Source organism: Lissotriton vulgaris, chromosome 4_1, assembly GCF_964263255.1.
Source record: "Lissotriton vulgaris chromosome 4_1, aLisVul1.2, whole genome shotgun sequence".
NCBI lineage: Eukaryota > Metazoa > Chordata > Amphibia > Caudata > Salamandridae > Lissotriton > Lissotriton vulgaris.
The window spans coordinates 1,870,023,346-1,870,045,980 of NC_141691.1; positions in this window are offsets into that span (position 1 = coordinate 1,870,023,346).

Consider the following 22,635-nt stretch of genomic DNA (forward strand, 5'->3'; position numbering starts at 1 on the left):
CGTGAAAGCAGCGATGCGTCACTTCTCAGTGCGCACTCCTTGCGACATTCCTGATGCGTCATATTTAATGTATGACGCATCATGTCACAAGGAGTTACAGATACGTCAGTATTTCTGACGTATCTGTAAGCGCAAAAGTGACGCATTGCTGGAGTGTGTCTCAAAAGTGACGCAACTCCAGCAATGCGTCCTTTCACATGGGGCAAGCCCCATGTGAAAGGGCCTGCATCAGTCTTACGCCTGCTGTGAGGCAGGTGCAAGATTTTGACACAACGGCGTTCTAAAAGTGACGAAGTGAAATCTCATAGATTTCACTGCGTCACTTCTCCGACCCTTCCTTGCGTCAATACGCCCCCCTTGCATATATTATACCTGGCGCAGGTATAATGTGGCGCAGGGGTTTACAAAGTGACGCATCTACCTAGATGCGTCACTTTGTAAATATGGCGCAACAAGGCGCATTTTTTACGCCACTGGTGCGTCACAAAAAGTGACGCACCGGCGGCGTAAAAGTGACGCACAGCCTCATAAATGAGGCCCATAGGTTCAATTCAGGTGCACTTACCTCTGAATTGATCACACGCAGCATCACAGACACAGACACATTCCTCCATACTCCTGCAAACGGTACACAGTCAAAATATCGAGTATTAAATATCGACCTACCAAAATATCGTGTTTGAAATTTCGAAGGTGCAGAATATCGATGTCAAGAATATCGTTGGACAGAATATCGACCCTAAAGTAAGTAATATCGAAATTCTTTATATCGATATAAGTAATATCAAAGTTAGTAATATCGATAGCATATATATCGATGTCACTAATTTCGATGACACTAATATCGATATTTGTATTATTTTTTTGTTTTTTATTATGTATGTGTTATATGTTTTACTTAAGTATTTACAATAATTAATATTACATGTGTATTATTTTATATATTAATACATTTATTTATAAGCAAAGTATATGTTTTACTACCGGAGCGGGTTATGGGTTTATAGGGGAATAGGGTGGGAAGTAATTTAATTATGTTAAATTGATTATTAATTAGTAGGATTTATTAATAAATTGTATTTAATTGGTAATTATTTTTAATTAATTGGAAATTAAATTTAATTCATTGATTAATTGATAAATATGTTCTGTAGCGGGTTATGAATTTATAGGGAAATAGGGTGGGAAGTAATATAATTAGGTTAAATTAATTAATAATTAGTAGTTATTATTAATTAATTTTAAATAATTGGTAACTAAATTTAATTAATTGGTATTTCATTTTAATTAATTGATTAATTGATATATATGTTCTGTAGCGGGTTGTGGGTTTATAGGTGAATAGGGTGGGAAGTAATTTAATTATGTTTAATTAATTATTAATTAGTAGGAATTATAAAATAATTTTAATTAATTGGTAATTAATTTGTATTAATTGGTAAATAATTTTAATTAATTCATAAATAGATAAATGTGTTCTGTTGCGGGAGTGGGTATATAAGGGAATATGGTGGGATGTAATTTAAATGTAATTAAGTAATAATGTTTTTAAATTAATTGTATTGTTAATAATATAATTGTTAATTAATTATTAATTGGTAAATAAATATTATAAAAAAAATTTTTTTAATATTTATTTTTTGGTTAAATATATTTAGCTAATCATGTTTTTTATAATTATGTATAGGTATTGTATATGGTTTATATTTATTTAATAGTTTATATCTTTATTATTAAAAAAACCTTTTATTCATAAGTATGTTATTTTAACCCCTATGCTATCCAACACTTTCCCTACTGTTGCACTCTCTGGAGTTGGAATAGTAATTGTTACCCCTACGCTCTCCAACACTTTCCCTACTGTTGCACTCTATGGAGTGGGAATAGTAATTGTTACCCCTACGCTATCCAACAATTTCCCTACTGTTGCACTCTCTGGAGTTGGAATAGTAATTTTTACCCGTACGCCATCCAACACTGTCCCTACTGTTGCACTATCTGGAGTTGGAATAGTAATTGTTACCCCTACGCTATCCAACACTTTCCCTACTGTTGCACTATCTGGAGTTGGAATAGTAATTTTTACCCCTACGCTATCCAACACTTTCCCTACTGTTGCACTCTCTGGAGTGGGAATAGTAATTTTTACCCCTACGATATCCAACGCTTTCCATACTGTTGCACTCTCTGGAGTGGGAATAGTAATTTTTACTCCTACGCTATCCAACGCTTTCCCTACTGTTGCACTCTTTGGAGTGGGAATAGTAATTTTTACCCCTACTCTATCCAACGCTTTCCCTACTGTTGCACTCTCTGGAGTGGGAATAGTAATTTTTACCCCTACGCTATCCAACGCTTTCCCTACTGTTGCACTCTCTGGAGTGGAAATAGTAATTTTTACTCCTACGCTATCCAACGCTTTCCCTACTGTTGCACTCTGTGGAGTGGGAATAGCAATTTTTACTCCTACGCTATCCAACGCTTTCCCTACTGTTGCACTCTCTGGAGTGGGAATAGTAATTTATACTCCTACGCTATCCAACGCTTTCTCTACTGTTGCACTCTCTGGAGTGGGAATAGTAATTGTTACCCCTACGCTATCCAACACTTTCCCTACTGTTGCACTCTATGGAGTGGGAATAGTAATTGTTACCCCTACGCTATCCAACAATTTCCCTACTGTTGCACTCTCTGGAGTTGGAATAGTAATTTTTACCCATACGCCATCCAACACTGTCCCTACTGTTGCACTCTCTAGAGTTGGAATAGTAATTGTTACCCCTACGCTATCCAACACTTTCCCTACTGTTGCACTATCTGGAGTTGGAATAGTAATTGTTACCCCTACGCTATCCAATACTTTCCCTACTGTTGCACTCTCTAGAGTGGAAATAGTAATTTTTACCCCTACGCTATCCAACACTTTCCCTACTGTTGCACTCTCTGGAGTGGGAATAGTAATTGTTACCCCTACGCTATCCAACGCTTTCCCTACTGTTGCACTCTCTGGAGTGGGAATAGTAATTTTTACTCCTACGCTATCCAACGCTTTCCCTACTGTTGCACTCTCTGGAGTGGGAATAGTATTTTTTACCCCTACGCTATCCAACGCTTTCCCTACTGTTGCACTCTCTGGAGTGGGAATAGTAATTTTTACTTCTACGCTATCCAACGCTTTCCCTACTGTTGCACTCTCTGGAGTGGGAATAGTAATTTTTACTCCTACGCTATCCAACGCTTTCCCTACTGTTGCACTCTCTGGAGTGGAAATAGTCATTTTTACTCCTACGCTATCCAACGCTTTCCCTATTGTTGCACTCTGTGGAGTGGGAATAGTAATTTTTACTCCTACGCTATCCAACGCTTTCCCTACTGTTGCACTCTCTGGAGTGGGAATAGTAATTTATACTCCTACGCTATCCAACGCTTTCTCTACTGTTGCACTCTCTGGAGTGGGAATGGTAATTTTTACTTCTACGCTATCCAACGCTTTCCCTACTGTTGCACTCTCTGGAGGGGGAATAGTAATTTTTACTCCTACGCTATCCAACGCTTTCCCTACTGTTGCACTCTCTGGAGTGGGAATAGTAATTTATACTCCTACGCTATCCAACGCTTTCCCTACTGTTGCACTCTCTGGATTGGGAACAGTAATTTTTACCCTTAAGCTATGCAACGTTTTATATAATTAATTTTAAAAATATTAAAAGTATATTTAATTTTTTATATTTTTTACATTTTATTTATGTTATTGTTTTATGTTTGTAAATGTATTTGTAATTTAGAATATATTTTATTAATTTATAAATTAGTAAAATAATTATTACAACTTATTGTTCAGTACATATATATTATATATTTACTGTATGTATTTAATTAATGTATTAATATTATATGTATTTATTCATTTTAAACAGTATTAGATACTTTTAACTATGTAGATTTTATTTATTAGTGTTATTTACTTTATTTTACATTTATATATATATTTTTTAATGATATTTTTAACATCGATATTTTTAACATCTATATTATTTTTTCGATATTTTTGTACTTACCATGTTGTAGATAGGATGTCGATATTCTTGCCCTCGATATTTTTGACTCGATATTCCTGTAGGTCGATATTTTGTAGGTCGATATTTTGTCAGTGATCCGGTTTCGTTCTACCTAGCCAAGATTTCCAATTACACATTTTCTGTGGCCTTTCCACGAGAGATAGGTGTAGTGCCGATTTGCTTCAGTTTCTACAAGTAACACACCTGAAAGGAATGGTTAGAAAAGGAAAAACGCGCCACCTGCCGCCTGCGCCTTCCCTCCTTGGTGACATGCACTCGGTTAACTATTTATGGCATTTTTCTGAAAATACGCTGACATGGAAGGCCGATATGAAATTGTCGTGATCTCTGAAAATCCATTTTTATTGACGTTTTTCGAGCAGTTTATTGGCCCATGAAATGTTGAATGCAAGCTATAAGGCTTTGGGATATTAATATATGTTTTTTGTGTTTCGGCATGGCGTTTTACTCACCGACAGCCCTTGTCGGGTATTGAATTCCCCAGCGCAATGACTGAAATAACCTCTTCCGCAGACGCTTTGCTCGTATTTACTACCTGCAGGTTGCCACGGTAACCGAGGCTGGATGATCTGTGGAGCCGGCCTTCAATAAAGCCCGGTCCCAGGGGCCGTTTGATTCAGTGCTAATTAAAAAGTTTGCTGGACCTGGGATGAAAGGCCTGTCTGCCGCTCTGCCAGAGTCGAGTATCCCTCTCTACAATATGCAGGTGCTTAACCCAGGTAATACTAGAGCGGGCGCAGCTTAGAGGAGCACAGGTGGCCTTTGTTCAGTAGAAATAAGATGTATTTATTTGTTATTATTTACATTTTTCTCCAATTAAACATACGCTATAGGCATTTTTTTAATGTCACATGTTCGTAGTGGAAGAATTTCGCTAGGTATTCGAGTCTTCATAGTAACATATCTTTATTACTGTAGGGGCTCGAGGCGTGCTGCAGCGTTTCCAAAAATAGCCTTGCAGGTGGTACGAAGGGGAATGAGCAATAAAGAGGTCTTTGAATGTTGTGTTTTTTTCTTGTCCCATTTGCTTTCTCAAGACAAAAGTCAAATATCGGGCAACGTCTTCTGCCAAATTGCTGCTGATGTGATTTTAATTAACTTGAATATTAGTGTTTACTTTTTTATCTGACTGCCAAATGTGAGGGTATTGTGAAATGCAATTAGAATCTTGCAGGGGTACTGGGAGTGAATGCCCAGTGGCGGCTCCTCCACTAAGGCGGAGGAGCGTCGACTCACTACTATTTCAGCAGACCAAAAAAGTAAACGAAAATTATATTAACAGGACGTAGTTATCATTTTCTTTTTATATGCGTGAGTCGGGCGGGGCTGGCTCTGTGACACCAGAGCAGGGGAAGAGTTTTTTGCACTCCTCTAAGTGCACATGACAGTTTGGCCGGCCCTACCACCATGCGCACTTGGCATGTTCACCATTGGGCTGTGTTGCACAGCCCCGTGGAGAACATGGCCAGCCTCCCAGGCACTGCCTGAGAGTCCAAACAGGATGCTCAGACCAATCACAACACTGCTCCTGCAGCGTTGTAAGTGGCTGGGAGAGCCCGGAAGCATGAGTGCTTCCTGTGCTGTACCAAAACCTGAAGAGGACAGAGGAGAGGTGGCGGTGGCGCAGCAGAGAAGGTACGTTTATTTATTTTTATTTGATTTTAATCCACCCTCGCACCCCACCACCCCCTTTCCAAGCGAGCCCCCACTGGGTAGTGTGGAAGGAGAGGCTCTAGGACACGCTTCTCCAATAAACAGCTCGTGAGCTACTGGTGGCTCTCCAGCTACCTCGAAGCATCTCTCCTGTGTGCAGGCCAGCCTTCTATATTAGCAGCTTCTGGTTGAATGAATACATGTATACCAAAAATTGAAAAATGTCTATTCATGACTAAAATGTGTGTGTTTTCAGAATTCCTTAACCTGATGTTTGGAGAAAAATGGTTGAATGTCAAAAAATATTTAAATCTGAAATGTGAGTGAGTAATAAATAATGGGGCATTGGGGATAACATTTACTAATATTATTATTAGTGCCAGGGCATTACAGCTGTGACTGTTATGATTCATTCAACATTAATAAAGCATTTTTAGGTCTCACGTAGGCAGCGGGCATGCGCTGTCTCTCCGAGACATCTAGTAATCCGTATAGTGAGAGTAATCCCCCCTGCTGTTTGACTACTGCTTGCAATTGGCTTAGTCACGATTTCCGGCCTCCCTATTAGTTGATGGTCCAATGCATCACTTCCTTTTTTATTGGAAGCAACACCGACCAACAATAGTTTAATTGCGCTGCAGCTATTGGTATGTCATGTTTAGGGCCTCCTTGTTTTTAATGTTGCGTTAGGTCCGTTGCTGCTTCTACCCTCCAACCACCCTCTGCTCTTTATTGCCTACACCAGCTGTTTCCTCCTTTTCCCGGCTGTACCCCCTGGGCGGCAACAGCAGCCTGCCACTGTCACTTCAGACTCCGCCCGCACATGCCTTTTATCTACACAGGTGCACAGTTGATTTTAGCATGGCACACTAATGAAAAGTAAAAAAATAACAATAGTGTGCGTGTACGTTTTATTGTACAATGTACATGCATTGTGCATATATATATATATATATATATATATATATATATATTTTTTTTTTTTGCACGCAGACAGCCATCATCCGATTAGCCTTATCAAAAGTATACCATATGGTGAGCTCTTGCGCCTTAAGCGCAATTGCTCCACTGATAAGAGCTATGATAGTGCTAAAAAACATGCACTACAACGTTTCAAAGACAGGGGCTACAAGAAAGGACATTTGAAAATTGCCGAACTCAAAGTACAGCAAATTGATAGAAAAACTTTATTATCTTCCAAAAGTAAAAATAAAACTGTTCCAACTGTAATTGAAGATAATACTGTACGTATGATTACTACATACAATGAGAAATCGGCACAAATTGTCCAAATCTTTAAAAAGAATTGGCATATTCTCCAAACTGATAACATCTTGAAAAAATACATCCCAGAACGTCCCTCCATCACATACAAAAGATGCCTATCGATTGGCGACCATCTCATACACAGCCACTTTGCTAAATCTACAGCCACTAAAAACAAACTGGGAATCAATGGCTTCTTTCCTTGCAAGAAGTGCAAGGCCTGTAAATTTAGTAAAAAAGTCACAAGTTTTGAGAGTGGTCCAGGAGACTCTAGGCCAATTAGAACCATCAATAAGTTTTACAATTGCAATTCAGAATACACAGTGTATTGCCTCATCTGTCCCTGTAACAAGAGATATATTGGTAGCACTAAAAACCCTACCAAAAAGCGCATATTAGAACACATGCGCGCTATCTCCAACAAGGACCCTACCTACCCCGTCGCCAGACATTTTGAATTATACCACCAAAGCAATAGGGACCTATTGCAATTCTACTGCATCGATGGGGTGGAAAAGCATGAAAGAGGGGGAGACAGATTGAGAAAACTTAGAGCCAAAGAGTCTCGGTATATTATAGAACTTCAAAGCATGAGTCCGGCTGGACTCAACAATGATGAAGAGCTTTGGACACATCTGGACTAACTCACACCTTCAAGGCTGTGTTGTTTTGATATTGATCTAGCATGATAGCGTGATAAAAGAAAGGGTATTCAGTCAATATGAAAAAAACACGTCTATATGATAACTGGTATACCCCTTTATTCTTCTGAATGGTTCCGTATATTTTTGCTACTTTACATGAATTTTGAACTGGTATTGGATTTAAGGTAGCATTTATTGCTAGACATATACCTATGTATATTAGGGAATCACTTGCCCATTCAGGGCTCAATTCTGTCATTTCAGCAGGCTGAAATACATATGGATACTGTGTGATAATGTTCTTTGATTTCATGAACTTTTCACTTTATCGATTATGTTATCTGCTGAGACTTTGTGAGATATTACAGGTTATGTTTATGGCCGATAATTAGTTGCCATTACACAATTGAAATGCCTGTTTTTTATGAATGATTCTTAATCGTGAAATTCGATTATTTAGTAATATTTACTATTGATTTCTTTTGAGCACTTACACTTTCAAAATGTTAATGAATTTATTGCATTTTTTACCCACTATAAGATGGCCGCCACTAAACTGATGTCTGGTTGGTTGAAACTATGTCCATCATTTGTTTCCATGGCTATGGAAGTGAAGGGTGGGTTTAAAATGGTTGTAACACTAAGGGGTAATCGACATTGAAAAAGCCGCGAGGCGAAACGCGTCTGTCGAATTGGAGGGGAGAGGGACTGAAAGCACCGAATAAAGCATTTCCAGCTTTGTATCTCGACTCCGAGTGTGCCTCTTAATTTATTAGCAAACCGTCCAGCTTGCTAAGTGAAGGATGAAGGAATATATATATATATATATATATATATATATATATATATATATATATATATTCCAACCTTTCGTCCGCAGATAAGAAAGAACGATGTCCAAGCCTCAGTTGTATGCAAAATGGAGTTTAATTCACATCCCACTCGACGCGTTTCGGGAAAGCCTTCCCTTTGTCACGAGTACATTGGTCAGTTACATCCATACTTTTAAAGAAAAATCACATGACTTAATTGCATGGTAAACATAGCCAACAGACTACCAACATATCCTATGTTTGGAGCTATGCATTGCGCCTTCTATTCTCAATATTGGGCTAGAGTATGCTTGTAACATATAAATTCAATTTAAAGGCTTGAATCTTACATTTAAATCCATAATCTGTAACGGGTGATTTAGACAGCATATGTCACGCAATACATCGTGCGCTTTTAAAACATGCCATTGAGCATTGTGTGATATTTTCGCGCTGTTCAGTTTAAATAAAATCATATTCAAACTCTTGTCAATTAAGGCGAAAATAACACATGAAATAAACCACATGGATGAAAATAAAATAAAATAAAATGCACAAATGACAAGGCAGTTGCTCAGCCTCGAACCCCTGGTCAGGCATATGCTTCTGATTGCAAAGCGAACGCGCTATGAGTAGAGCTACCATTAATCTCCGCTCGCTGTCACAATGTTGTACGATACAGATGCATTTGTGCTCACTCATGCAGTATCTTGTATTTGAATGCTTACACTTATAAAGCAAGCGCGATTCCGCCCCAGTGGGCATGCATGTCTGTCACCTTTACATTAAGTTCATGCTAGGATCTTGACTCTTTCGTGAGATTCATCATTCATCGTGATTTACCAGTTCATTTTGGGAATCTTGAAGCACACTAGCACACAAAAGGACCGGCGCCTTCTCAAACTCTCCCACATTGTTAGGTACCTGTGGCAAAATAATAATAAAACAGTGTTACATAATTTCCAAAACATGTCACATCTTTCATACTTTCATACACTTTAAAATTTCCAAGGAATTGAGGGCAGCTTTCACAGAATATTGTACATACTCACTATTTATCATCCCAGGTGCACACCTAAGCCTTCATCGCAGTTATGCCCTTGCGGTTGCATAAGTTGGTATTTAATTATGAACCTCGACTCAAGACGTCTAAGTTCCTGTAGGCGATTCCCGCCTCTTTCTCTTATTGGCACTTGGTCTAGTGCCACGTAGGAGAGAAGGCTGTTGTTACTATTATGGTGGGACATAAAGTGCCTAGCCATTGGGTACTGCTTATCCTGGTTTTTAATCGCTCTTAAGTGTTGCAAGATTCTTTCTTTGACGGGTTTAATCGTGCTGCCTACGTAGTATTTTTTGCACGGGCATTTCAGTGCGTACACCACGTGATCTGTATGGCAGTTCAAATGTTTGTTGATTTTGAACGGCTCACATATTCCAGACAACCTCACTTCCTTTGTGTTGTGGCTGAATTTGCAGGCTTTGCATTTTCCACATACATAGAATCCTACAACCGGGTTCGATCTCTTTTTAGTCACAATAAGTGTTTGACAGACTTTGTCTCTAAGGCATGCAGGTTTCCTATACGTGATTTGAGGAAAATCTCTAATGCTGCAGGAGATATCCTTATCAGTCTTAAGGGTGCCCCAAAATTTGTTGAGTGCCCCTCTTACTTTCTGTGTTTGAGAGTGATAATCGGTAATGAATCTCACTCCGTCTTTTTCATCATTACCTTGGGTTTTAGAGGATTTGGTGTTATCTCTCTCTTGCACCTTAAGTATTGCTTCCTTGATGCATTTATTGCTGTACCCCCTTAACTTGAATCTGGTGCACATTATGTCTCTTTCAGTCTCATAATCTGATTGCCTGGTACAATTTCTCTTGGCTCTCAGAAGTTCGCCATAGGGTATTGAATTGACCAGATTGCGGGGATGGCAGCTCTGTGCATGCAGGAGACTGTTGCCTGCAGTCTCCTTTCTGTACAGAGTTGTCGTAAGTTTCTTTTCATCAATGCTGACCTTAAGGTCAAGGAAGTCAACTGTTCTTTCACTAATGTGGCTAGTGAAAGTCAGATTGAGTTCATTAACATTCAGGGTTGCCACGAATTCCTCTGCCTGCTCCTTGGTACCATCCCAGATCACAAAAATGTCATCTATGTACCGGAGCCACGTGCGCACTCCGGTACTAAATGGATTCAGTTTGCTCACAATGAGTTCCTCCCACCATCCCAGGTAGATTCCAGCAAAGCTCGGGGCAAAGCAAGTGCCCATAGATGTACCAAGCAACTGGTGGTAGATGGTACCATTGAACAAGAAATAGTTCTGGGTGAGGCATATGTGGATCATATCTAAAATCATCTCGGTGTGGAACAGATAAGATAAGGATCTTGTATTGAGAAAGTGTCTGCATGCCTTGATTCCTAGTTCATGGGGAATGTTAGTGTATAAGCTGTTTACGTCTAAGGTCATGAGTAAACAGCTTGGGGCTACTTCAACATCAGATATTTTCTTAAGGAAATCACCTGAGTCTTTTAGATAGGAAGGTAGCCCTTGGACTATTGGTTGCAGAAAATGATCAACATATCTTGAAGTATTTTCAAGGTTGCTCCCCCTTGAGGACACAATGGGTCTGCCTGGGGGATTCGTGGGATTTTTGTGCAGTTTTGGGAGTAGGTACAGGGCTGGAATTTTAGGGAATTTACAGTTGAGGAAATTAAACTCCTCCTTCTCTATTAATCCCTGATTGTGCCATTCACCCAGTTTCACACAGTACGCTTGGTTCTTACTCTCATACACTTTCTTACTGCTCACCTCATACTTGGTTGTGTCACTTAGCTGTTTCATACCTTCTTGAATGTACATTTCTCTAGACATAATGACAATATTTCCCCCTTTGTCAGATTTCTTAATGACAATGTTGTGATCATTACTCAAACTCTCAATGGCTAGTCTGTGATTCATGTTAAGATTACTCCTCCCTCGCATGTTGTTACCAGCAAGTTTCTTAAATTCCATAATTACACCCTTTTCAAAGACATCAATAGCTTCATTATTGATCATAGGTAGAAAAATGGATTTGGGTTTAAATCCACTCTTACTACTGAGGTCTAGCCTCACATTCTCATTAATCAGATTAAGAGTTGGGTTTTCGATCGTGTTGGGGTTTCCTGCAAGATCATGCAGGACTTGAATCATTTCTGCATCCCCAATAAGCGCTGCACTAGGAGTCTCAGAGATAGTTCCTGGTTCACTATTCAGTCTTGTAGCGAACCATTTCCTCAATCTGAGTTTCCTAGTGAATTGAAACAGGTCAATGCGGCTCTGTGTGTAGTTAAAGTTAGAGGTGGGGCAAAATGTTAAACCAAGGGACAGTACCTCTATTTCTGCGCTGGTAAGGCTTCTGTCGGAGAGGTTGATTACTGTCTTTGTGTCCTTCATTTCGATTTCTTTTGGCCCCTTGTTCTGGTTCCCACTGGGCTGGATATGTTGTCGTCTGTTAGATTCAATCTTTTTCCGCCTCTGCCTCCTCTTCCTCGTCCTCTTGTTCCGGCGGTTGATGCTTTGCTCTGGGATGCCTGTCTGCCTTTGGCCACGAGCGAGTACTCCGTTAAAATTTTGTCTTTTGGGCTACGGAATCCAGGCCCCAATTCAATCGGTTGTGCCGTTGTGCCGTCATCACACAGAGCCGCATTGACCTGTTTCAATTCACTAGGAAACTCAGATTGAGGAAATGGTTCGCTACAAGACTGAATAGTGAACCAGGAACTATCTCTGAGACTCCTAGTGCAGCGCTTATTGGGGATGCAGAAATGATTCAAGTCCTGCATGATCTTGCAGGAAACCCCAACACGATCGAAAACCCAACTCTTAATCTGATTAATGAGAATGTGAGGCTAGACCTCAGTAGTAAGAGTGGATTTAAACCCAAATCCATTTTTCTACCTATGATCAATAATGAAGCTATTGATGTCTTTGAAAAGGGTGTAATTATGGAATTTAAGAAACTTGCTGGTAACAACATGCGAGGGAGGAGTAATCTTAACATGAATCACAGACTAGCCATTGAGAGTTTGAGTAATGATCACAACATTGTCATTAAGAAATCTGACAAAGGGGGAAATATTGTCATTATGTCTAGAGAAATGTACATTCAAGAAGGTATGAAACAGCTAAGTGACACAACCAAGTATGAGGTGAGCAGTAAGAAAGTGTATGAGAGTAAGAACCAAGCGTACTGTGTGAAACTGGGTGAATGGCACAATCAGGGATTAATAGAGAAGGAGGAGTTTAATTTCCTCAACTGTAAATTCCCTAAAATTCCAGCCCTGTACCTACTCCCAAAACTGCACAAAAATCCCACGAATCCCCCAGGCAGACCCATTGTGTCCTCAAGGGGGAGCAACCTTGAAAATACTTCAAGATATGTTGATCATTTTCTGCAACCAATAGTCCAAGGGCTACCTTCCTATCTAAAAGACTCAGGTGATTTCCTTAAGAAAATATCTGATGTTGAAGTAGCCCCAAGCTGTTTACTCATGACCTTAGACGTAAACAGCTTATACACTAACATTCCCCATGAACTAGGAATCAAGGCATGCAGACACTTTCTCAATACAAGATCCTTATCTTATCTGTTCCACACCGAGATGATTTTAGATATGATCCACATATGCCTCACCCAGAACTATTTCTTGTTCAATGGTACCATCTACCACCAGTTGCTTGGTACATCTATGGGCACTTGCTTTGCCCCGAGCTTTGCTGGAATCTACCTGGGATGGTGGGAGGAACTCATTGTGAGCAAACTGAATCCATTTAGTACCGGAGTGCGCACGTGGCTCCGGTACATAGATGACATTTTTGTGATCTGGGATGGTACCAAGGAGCAGGCAGAGGAATTCGTGGCAACCCTGAATGTTAATGAACTCAATCTGACTTTCACTAGCCACATTAGTGAAAGAACAGTTGACTTCCTTGACCTTAAGGTCAGCATTGATGAAAAGAAACTTACGACAACTCTGTACAGAAAGGAGACTGCAGGCAACAGTCTCCTGCATGCACAGAGCTGCCATCCCCGCAATCTGGTCAATTCAATACCCTATGGCGAACTTCTGAGAGCCAAGAGAAATTGTACCAGGCAATCAGATTATGAGACTGAAAGAGACATAATGTGCACCAGATTCAAGTTAAGGGGGTACAGCAATAAATGCATCAAGGAAGCAATACTTAAGGTGCAAGAGAGAGATAACACCAAATCCTCTAAAACCCAAGGTAATGATGAAAAAGACGGAGTGAGATTCATTACCGATTATCACTCTCAAACACAGAAAGTAAGAGGGGCACTCAACAAATTTTGGGGCACCCTTAAGACTGATAAGGATATCTCCTGCAGCATTAGAGATTTTCCTCAAATCACGTATAGGAAACCTGCATGCCTTAGAGACAAAGTCTGTCAAACACTTATTGTGACTAAAAAGAGATCGAACCCGGTTGTAGGATTCTATGTATGTGGAAAATGCAAAGCCTGCAAATTCAGCCACAACACAAAGGAAGTGAGGTTGTCTGGAATATGTGAGCCGTTCAAAATCAACAAACATTTGAACTGCCATACAGATCACGTGGTGTACGCACTGAAATGCCCGTGCAAAAAATACTACGTAGGCAGCACGATTAAACCCGTCAAAGAAAGAATCTTGCAACACTTAAGAGCGATTAAAAACCAGGATAAGCAGTACCCAATGGCTAGGCACTTTATGTCCCACCATAATAGTAACAACAGCCTTCTCTCCTACGTGGCACTAGACCAAGTGCCAATAAGAGAAAGAGGCGGGAATCGCCTACAGGAACTTAGACGTCTTGAGTCGAGGTTCATAATTAAATACCAACTTATGCAACCGCAAGGGCATAACTGCGATGAAGGCTTAGGTGTGCACCTGGGATGATAAATAGTGAGTATGTACAATATTCTGTGAAAGCTGCCCTCAATTCCTTGGAAATTTTAAAGTGTATGAAAGTATGAAAGATGTGACATGTTTTGGAAATTATGTAACACTGTTTTATTATTATTTTGCCACAGGTACCTAACAATGTGGGAGAGTTTGAGAAGGCGCCGGTCCTTTTGTGTGCTAGTGTGCTTCAAGATTCCCAAAATGAACTGGTAAATCACGATGAATGATGAATCTCACGAAAGAGTCAAGATCCTAGCATGAACTTAATGTAAAGGTGACAGACATGCATGCCCACTGGGGCGGAATCGCGCTTGCTTTATAAGTGTAAGCATTCAAATACAAGATACTGCATGAGTGAGCACAAATGCATCTGTATCGTACAACATTGTGACAGCGAGCGGAGATTAATGGTAGCTCTACTCATAGCGCGTTCGCTTTGCAATCAGAAGCATATGCCTGACCAGGGGTTCGAGGCTGAGCAACTGCCTTGTCATTTGTGCATTTTATTTTATTTTATTTTCATCCATGTGGTTTATTTCATGTGTTATTTTCGCCTTAATTGACAAGAGTTTGAATATGATTTTATTTAAACTGAACAGCGCGAAAATATCACACAATGCTCAATGGCATGTTTTAAAAGCGCACGATGTATTGCGTGACATATGCTGTCTAAATCACCCGTTACAGATTATGGATTTAAATGTAAGATTCAAGCCTTTAAATTGAATTTATATGTTACAAGCATACTCTAGCCCAATATTGAGAATAGAAGGCGCAATGCATAGCTCCAAACATAGGATATGTTGGTAGTCTGTTGGCTATGTTTACCATGCAATTAAGTCATGTGATTTTTCTTTAAAAGTATGGATGTAACTGACCAATGTACTCGTGACAAAGGGAAGGCTTTCCCGAAACGCGTCGAGTGGGATGTGAATTAAACTCCATTTTGCATACAACTGAGGCTTGGACATCGTTCTTTCTTATCTGCGGACGAAAGGTTGGAGTATTGTGGGAGTGGCGATCCCGTCCGAAGCCCACCGCTGCAAAGGGCCAGATCAGCTTAGCGCCAAAACTTTCCTTGGATATTTGTAACAGCTGTGGCCCGCCTAAACCCTTTCCTGTAACGGACGCAAGATCCCGACTGCAACCGCCATGACGGATGTGACCTGGAAGCCCGACCACGTTCAGAACAACACGACGCGTGAGCTCACGGGTAAGTGCAAAGCGAAGGCACGCTATAATCTACCCGAGCCGCGTCCGTTGCCAAAACAAACGCGAGGTGGTGCAAGGGACTGTTTACACACGGGGAAAGGCAAGCGGGAGTCTGACAGCGGTGTAGGATTCCAACACACGCGCAGACTGTGCAATTAATGGGAGCGCATTGAAAATCAACATTTTGCGCGATCAAACGAAACTGACAATATTTACATCATGGCAACATCCAGGCTTTCCAAGAGAAACGAGGCAGCCAAACAGATGTTTGACACACTACCAGGAGAAAATAATGCAAGCACACCACCAAGCAGGGGGAATGGTGCACAAAACAGCAGCAAGCAAGATCTCTGGGCAAAGTTGTTTAAACTCTTAAAGCAAGAACAAAACAAATGGTGGGAGGCCACCACACTGGCAAAATACGTGGAGGTCGGTAGAATCCCGAGGGGATTAAGAATCTACACAACACCGACCTTCAATGACCCAGATCCCGAATTGGTGGATGAATGGGCTACAAATAGCCATGAGTGCTCCACCATTATGCTGAAACTCCTGGTGAAATATGCCAATAAAGACTGTGAGAAATGTGCGGTGGATATCCAAAAGATTACAGAAGAGCTAACTAAACTGTGTACGAAGGATGAATACGACACAGAAATGAGCAAACTAGAAAAGAAACTTGAAACCCTTGAGAAAGAGATAAAAGAGAAAAAACAAAGAAAGTTTTTAAGAGACCGCCTTGACTATGAGAGAGGCCAAGTCCTCACTTTCTCTAAGAAATATGACCACCTAAGAGCTGACACAATGAAGGCAGTGATGGCAGCGGGAGCAATGGGTGGAGCTGCGCGACCAGAGGCCAATGAAGGAGTACAAAATGAAGAAAATGATGACGGCACAACGGCACAACCGATTGAATTGGGGCCTGGATTCCTTAGCCCAAAAGACAAAATTTTAACGGAGTACTCGCTCGTGGCCAAAGGCAGACAGGCATCCCAGAGCAAAGCATCAACCGCCGGAACAAGAGGACGAGGAAGAGGAGGCAGAGGCGGAAAAAGATTGAATCTAACAGACGACAACATATCCAGCCCAGTGGGAACCAGAACAAGGGGCCAAAAGAAATCGAAATGAAGGACACAAAGACAGTAATCAACCTCTCCGACAGAAGCCTTACCAGCGCAGAAATAGAGGTACTGTCCCTTGGTTTAACATTTTGTCCCACCTCTAACTTTAACTACACACAGAGCCGCATTGACCTGTTTCAATTCACTAGGAAAGTCAGATTGAGGAAATGGTTCGCTACAAGACTGAATAGTGAACCAGGAACTATCTCTGAGACTCCTAGTGCAGCGCTTATTGGGGATGCAGAAATGATTCAAGTCCTGCATGATCTTGCAGGAAACCCCAACACGATCGAAAACCCAACTCTTAATCTGATTAATGAGAATGTGAGGCTAGACCTCAGTAGTAAGAGTGGATTTAAACCCAAATCCATTTTTCTACCTATGATCAATAATGAAGCTATTGATGTCTTTGAAAAGGGTGTAATTATGGAATTTAAGAAACTTGCTGGTAACAACATGCGAGGGAGGAGTAATCTTAACATGAATCACAGACTAGCCATTGAGAGTTTGAGTAATGGTCACAACATTGTCATTAAGAAATCTGACAAAGGGGGAAATATTGTCATTATGTCTAGAGAAATGTACATTCAAGAAGGTATGAAACAGCTAAGTGACACAACCAAGTATGAGGTGAGCAGTAAGAAAGTGTATGAGAGTAAGAACCAAGCGTACTGTGTGAAACTGGGTGAATGGCACAATCAGGGATTAATAGAGAAGGAGGAGTTTAATTTCCTCAACTGTCAATTCCCTAAAATTCCAGCCCTGTACCTACTCCCAAAACTGCACAAAAATCCCACGAATCCCCCAGGCAGACCCATTGTGTCCTCAAGGGGGAGCAACCTTGAAAATACTTCAAGATATGTTGATCATTTTCTGCAACCAATAGTCCAAGGGCTACCTTCCTATCTAAAAGACTCAGGTGATTTCCTTAAGAAAATATCTGATGTTGAAGTAGCCCCAAGCTGTTTACTCATGACCTTAGACGTAAACAGCTTATACACTAACATTCCCCATGAACTAGGAATCAAGGCATGCAGACACTTTCTCAATACAAGATCCTTATCTTATCTGTTCCACACCGAGATGATTTTAGATATGATCCACATATGCCTCACCCAGAACTATTTCTTGTTCAATGGTACCATCTACCACCAGTTGCTTGGTACATCTATGGGCACTTGCTTTGCCCCGAGCTTTGCTGGAATCTACCTGGGATGGTGGGAGGAACTCATTGTGAGCAAACTGAATCCATTTAGTACCGGAGTGCGCACGTGGCTCCGGTACATAGATGACATTTTTGTGATCTGGGATGGTACCAAGGAGCAGGCAGAGGAATTCGTGGCAACCCTGAATGTTAATGAACTCAATCTGACTTTCACTAGCCACATTAGTGAAAGAACAGTTGACTTCCTTGACCTTAAGGTCAGCATTGATGAAAAGAAACTTACGACAACTCTGTACAGAAAGGAGACTGCAGGCAACAGTCTCCTGCATGCACAGAGCTGCCATCCCCGCAATCTGGTCAATTCAATACCCTATGGCGAACTTCTGAGAGCCAAGAGAAATTGTACCAGGCAATCAGATTATGAGACTGAAAGAGACATAATGTGCACCAGATTCAAGTTAAGGGGGTACAGCAATAAATGCATCAAGGAAGCAATACTTAAGGTGCAAGAGAGAGATAACACCAAATCCTCTAAAACCCAAGGTAATGATGAAAAAGACGGAGTGAGATTCATTACCGATTATCACTCTCAAACACAGAAAGTAAGAGGGGCACTCAACAAATTTTGGGGCACCCTTAAGACTGATAAGGATATCTCCTACAGCATTAGAGATTTTCCTCAAATCACGTATAGGAAACCTGCATGCCTTAGAGACAAAGTCTGTCAAACACTTATTGTGACTAAAAAGAGATCGAACCCGGTTGTAGGATTCTATGTATGTGGAAAATGCAAAGCCTGCAAATTCAGCCACAACACAAAGGAAGTGAGGTTGTCTGGAATATGTGAGCCGTTCAAAATCAACAAACATTTGAACTGCCATACAGATCACGTGGTGTACGCACTGAAATGCCCGTGCAAAAAATACTACGTAGGCAGCACGATTAAACCTGTCAAAGAAAGAATCTTGCAACACTTAAGAGCGATTAAAAACCAGGATAAGCAGTACCCAATGGCTAGGCACTTTATGTCCCACCATAATAGTAACAACAGCCTTCTCTCCTACGTGGCACTAGACCAAGTGCCAATAAGAGAAAGAGGCGGGAATCGCCTACAGGAACTTAGACGTCTTGAGTCGAGGTTCATAATTAAATACCAACTTATGCAACCGCAAGGGCATAACTGCGATGAAGGCTTAGGTGTGCACCTGGGATGATAAATAGTGAGTATGTACAATATTCTGTGAAAGCTGCCCTCAATTCCTTGGAAATTTTAAAGTGTATGAAAGTATGAAAGATGTGACATGTTTTGGAAATTATGTAACACTGTTTTATTATTATTTTGCCACAGGTACCTAACAATGTGGGAGAGTTTGAGAAGGCGCCGGTCCTTTTGTGTGCTAGTGTGCTTCAAGATTCCCAAAATGAACTGGTAAATCACGATGAATGATGAATCTCACGAAAGAGTCAAGATCCTAGCATGAACTTAATGTAAAGGTGACAGACATGCATGCCCACTGGGGCGGAATCGCGCTTGCTTTATAAGTGTAAGCATTCAAATACAAGATACTGCATGAGTGAGCACAAATGCATCTGTATCGTACAACATTGTGACAGCGAGCGGAGATTAATGGTAGCTCTACTCATAGCGCGTTCGCTTTGCAATCAGAAGCATATGCCTGACCAGGGGTTCGAGGCTGAGCAACTGCCTTGTCATTTGTGCATTTTATTTTATTTTATTTTCATCCATGTGGTTTATTTCATGTGTTATTTTCGCCTTAATTGACAAGAGTTTGAATATGATTTTATTTAAACTGAACAGCGCGAAAATATCACACAATGCTCAATGGCATGTTTTAAAAGCGCACGATGTATTGCGTGACATATGCTGTCTAAATCACCCGTTACAGATTATGGATTTAAATGTAAGATTCAAGCCTTTAAATTGAATTTATATGTTACAAGCATACTCTAGCCCAATATTGAGAATAGAAGGCGCAATGCATAGCTCCAAACATAGGATATGTTGGTAGTCTGTTGGCTATGTTTACCATGCAATTAAGTCATGTGATTTTTCTTTAAAAGTATGGATGTAACTGACCAATGTACTCGTGACAAAGGGAAGGCTTTCCCGAAACGCGTCGAGTGGGATGTGAATTAAACTCCATTTTGCATACAACTGAGGCTTGGACATCGTTCTTTCTTATCTGCGGACGAAAGGTTGGAGTATTGTGGGAGTGGCGATCCCGTCCGAAGCCCACCGCTGCAAAGGGCCAGATCAGCTTAGCGCCAAAACTTTCCTTGGATATATATATATATATATATATATATATATATATACACACAATTCCATACCTCTTCTAAGGCTGTTAATAGATTTTGAAATAAGCTTTGTTCAATGATGCTCGATTTTCTGACCTAGGACAGATGGAGGGCTGGGTAGCCCTTGCCGGCATTCGGGATGATGCCATACTGATTAACGCCGATGCCAGCAGCGATGGTGCCCCTCACAGCTGTTTATGTTGCCGGCTGTGTGCCCTACGGTTGATGCCAGTTCCCAGGTGGGTGCTAATAACAGAGTGGGCATCATCTGCCGGGACACCTCCATTTATGCGGCCAGAACGGCATAGCAGAATTGCGCCCGAGCCCGCAGCCATTTTTGCGCACGTGAAGCGGTGCAGATTGCAGCAGATTCTAGTTTGGGTTACACCGTGAGTAGATTTTGATGGTAAAAAGTTGTGTCGCAGGACACAATCTATAAAAATTATGAAGACAGGTGCTTATACAAAAAAAGAGTAGTACAATTACTTTTTGTTTTGTTCTACACATTTTTCATTGGTATGTAATAAGAAAGCACACACAGATAGGCAGGTGCAGTGCATAATGAGGCTGTCACATGAGGAGGAGTGGGCTCACACCCACAGCCATGGTGGTTGATGATGTTCTGTGTGTGTGCGCACAGTGGTACAAAGGCAAACAATCCTGGTTATCTACAGTGCATTACAATGCATGTCAGTGAATCTAGCTGTCTTGGTCGATCCAGGGATTCTAAAGCCATCAGTGAATAAGAATTTCCAGATGTTAGTCATGGTGTCATCCTCTGCTGCCAATCATCATATTAAATGGGTGTGCTACCACAGCGAATCTCAATCCCAGCCAGTCTCACTGGAACTCAATTAACCCCATCTTTAAATAGTAATTCCACAGCCAAAATCATCCAGGGAAACATCCACTGTCGCATTTATTCTAGACACACAACTTACCCTCTATGTTCAAGAACTTTTATGTCAAGATTGGTGTAAATTCAACTTTTTATGAAATGTTTATTTTATCTTTTGTTTTTGTGATTGTAATAAACTTATGTACTTAACTGGAAGCTGTTCACTCTCAGTTTTGGTCCTTTCTGTATTGTGTTTTTAAATTTAAAATTACTGCCTAGGTAGTTTTCTCCATTGCATTTATTCTTGGCCACAGTTGTCTCAAATGTTCTATAAATGTCTATCACAGCCTCTGGGTTATCTGCATTGTAAATTACAATGCCTTTTCTTTGTGTATTACTTTTCAAAACAGATAAATAAAAAGCATTGTCATTTACAACACTAATAGCTCAAAATCTCGCAATTGCGAAACCTATTGCATTGCAAATGCTTATTTACATTGCTGCTGACAAGCATGCCAGATGCACTGAGGTAACAAAGCTACAGTGTCTCAACTGGAAATCATTAAGGAGGACAATTATAGAGATAATATACATCACTCGAAGAAGGTGGAGAATAAAGGAAGGGAGACCACAAAAGGATTTCGTGGGGTATAGAGTAATATTTGTAAGTAGTTGTAACAGCACTAAAGTACAGTTTTATATACAGTAACCATAACACACAATTGTGCACTGAACGTGCTAGTGACGGTGAATGGCACAGTGACACGGGTGAGAAAACAGCATGAGCTGCAAAAAAATAATGAAAGCAAGTAATTATGTGATCAATAATACAATACAGATTTGTACAAAGTAAGTATTCCGATTCAGACTGAATTGTTTGACCACAACAACGCCACAGTTTTTCACTGGGTAGTCGACAGCGTTTCAACCTGTTCAATTCCAGGTCATCATCAGGACAATGGTTACTATATTCGAGATTTCTTCATTTTTTCCCACAAAACCAAAATGTAGCTGTATTTTGGTTATTTTCCCTAGGCCCTTCAGAGGACATCACATTTCACACAATGTGGGAAGCTGTGGAATTTGGGACCTAGCTCAGCCACCCCACGACGAAAACCTACTAAACCCTGACATTTCTGAAAACTTGAAACCTGGTGTAGGTCAGCGTGGTGTGACGTGTGTATCTCATAAAGTTTTCATACACAGAAGCCCTTGCAAATCTTAAACTTAGGCTAAAACACATATTTTCCTCATTTTCTGAGAGGGTGAGTACGACAATCTGCAGAGATCCACACATTTCTTACCATCCAGCATTCACATACGCATCTCCTGATTGAAAAACACCTGCCCCACTAGTGTGGGCCCAGCACATGACATGAAATGCCACAAAATGCAACATGGACAGATCAAATTGTTTCATTCAAAACCAAAACTATTTTTGCAATGCAGGTAACTGTGTATTTTGGGCCTGGGCTTGTACCCTACCAAGGGAAACACATCAAACCCAGCCATTTCTGCACACTAAACACCTGAGGGAGTCAAGGGTTATGTGCCTTGCATGGATCCCATGACATTGTATTAC